The 1,896-nt window shown below is 40.3% G+C and overlaps 1 protein-coding gene and 1 long non-coding RNA gene across 4 annotated transcripts in view; one reads left to right on the top strand and one right to left on the bottom strand.

Moving 5' to 3' along the window:
* LOC112477899 overlaps positions 1-1,765 on the bottom strand; it is a 10,066-nt gene extending 8,301 nt beyond the window's left edge. The window contains exon 1 of the long non-coding RNA XR_003045654.1: positions 148-1,765. This is a non-coding gene — a long non-coding RNA (uncharacterized LOC112477899). The remainder of the gene's footprint in view (positions 1-147) is intronic.
* The window catches only part of VPS54 (VPS54, GARP complex subunit), a 90,102-nt gene continuing 88,206 nt past the window's right edge, over positions 1-1,896 (top strand). For all 3 annotated transcript variants that reach the window (XR_003045653.1, XM_006909551.2, XM_006909553.2), the window contains exon 1: positions 1-57. The gene's annotated coding sequence lies outside the window, so the exon portion shown is untranslated. The remainder of the gene's footprint in view (positions 58-1,896) is intronic.

The following is a 1,896-nucleotide window of genomic DNA, read 5'->3' on the forward strand; positions in this document are numbered from 1 at the left end:
TGGAGGCGGCGGCGATGCACTAGGCCTCGCTCTGGGGCGGCTGCCCGGGACCCGCAGGTAGGTGTCGGGCCGGCCGCACTCGGCTCCCAGCTCTTCGCGGCCCACCCTCCACCCGACCTCCCGTGGAGCGAGGGACCAAGACCCCACCTCCTCTGTCTTCTCCACGACTCCAAGTGGACAGAGTTTCGGTCACAACTGGCCGGCGCTGAAGCTTCCATTCTCTCCTAGGCCACCTCCTCCTCTTCCTTGTCACTCTCCCACCGGGATCCAGCGGTAGCTCGACTCCCCACCGCCAGCCAGCGGCCGCAAACGCCGCTCTCGCCCCCTTTTGCCCCTCTCCGGGATCAGGGCACAGGAATTTCCACCATGGTTCTTAGATGCTATCCCCAAACTTTCCCTTTCTTTTCTCAGCCGGGCCCTTAGGCCCGTTTTGATGTTACTGGAATAATTTAATTTAAAAAATCATTTTTCTTCCTGGGGAAGGCTAACCCAAAGGATAACTTGCTGTTTTGCAGTTTGGCAATTTAGTTCGCAATATTTTGTTCAGCAATTAATGTTTTTCAGTTCTCCTTCCCATCTTTGCATTGATACAAAGGCAGGCCTCCCCTGCTTTCCCGATGTTGACAAGGAACTTTGCGTGTCCATAATAACTGACCGCTTCGTCTGTACGTGTGCAGATAGTATTTTTAGAATTTTGGTTGAGTCCGGTTGCAGTTTTTAAAAAATTGTCCTTTAACCAGTTTTTTTTTTGCTCTTTATTGAGGCCCTTTTTTTTTTGGAGAGTTAAGTTGTTTGGAAGAATTAAATCGTTTTGGTTTTTGTTTTTAACTGGCTCTTTGATTTGTCAAAACCCAGGGCAATCTTAATAGGAAACGCTTACAAGGCAAGCGATATTATGATAGTATTCTGAGAAGAGTGCTATTCTTGTGAAAACTGCAGATTTTGACATTCAGGTTGACTTTTCAAAATCTGTTGGGAGAGTTCTAATTGGAAAAGTACCTTGAGAGCCTTAATGATTTCTAAGCATTTATGATAGAACAGAAGAAATGATGGGATTTGTTCGTTTGACTATTTTTATTGGTCAGAGTCTGATTTCCTAGATATAGGTATTACTTGATGGTTCAGTTATCATTACTCATAATAGGTTTGGGTAAAAATGATCAATATGTGCAAATTTGAGGTGATTGGTAGTTGTGGTTTGGGGGATTTGATGTTTGCAATTTTATTGTGATTTGACTATTTTTAAATTATGCTCTGGTAATTTCAGAATTATTACACTACCAGGGGAGACATGATCACTTTTAAAAGAAATGAAAAATGTCTTGATGGTTTTCTTTAAAAAGAATGTATTAACAAAACTATAAAAACTGTCCACATTTTGTTTTTTTAAATATTTTTTATTTTCCAATTACAGTTAGCATACAATATTATATTAGTTTCAGGTATGCAACTTGGTGATTAAACATTTATACAATTTATGATGTGATCATTCTGATAAATCTAGTGCTCATCTGACACCATACATAGTTATTACAATTTTGTTGACTATATTCCTTATGCTGTACTTTACATCTCCATGACTGTTTTGTAACTACCAATTTGTTCTTAATCTCGTCTCTTTTTTCACCCACCCTCCTAGTCCCTCTCCCATCTGGCAACCATCAAAATATTCTCCATGAGTTTGTTTCTGTTTTGTTCATTTTTTTATTTTAGATTCCACATGTAAGTGAAATCATATAGCATTTGCCCTTCTCTGTCTGACTTACTCCACTCAGCACAATACCCTCTAAGTCCATCCATGTTATGTTTTGTTGTTGTTGATATTGATATGTTTTGTTCTTGTTAGAGGTATTGTTATTCTAACATTTTGGCTTTCCGAAATGTTTGTCATTGCTG

Source organism: Pteropus alecto, unplaced genomic scaffold (assembly GCF_000325575.1).
Source record: "Pteropus alecto unplaced genomic scaffold, ASM32557v1 scaffold131, whole genome shotgun sequence".
Classification (NCBI taxonomy): domain Eukaryota; kingdom Metazoa; phylum Chordata; class Mammalia; order Chiroptera; family Pteropodidae; genus Pteropus; species Pteropus alecto.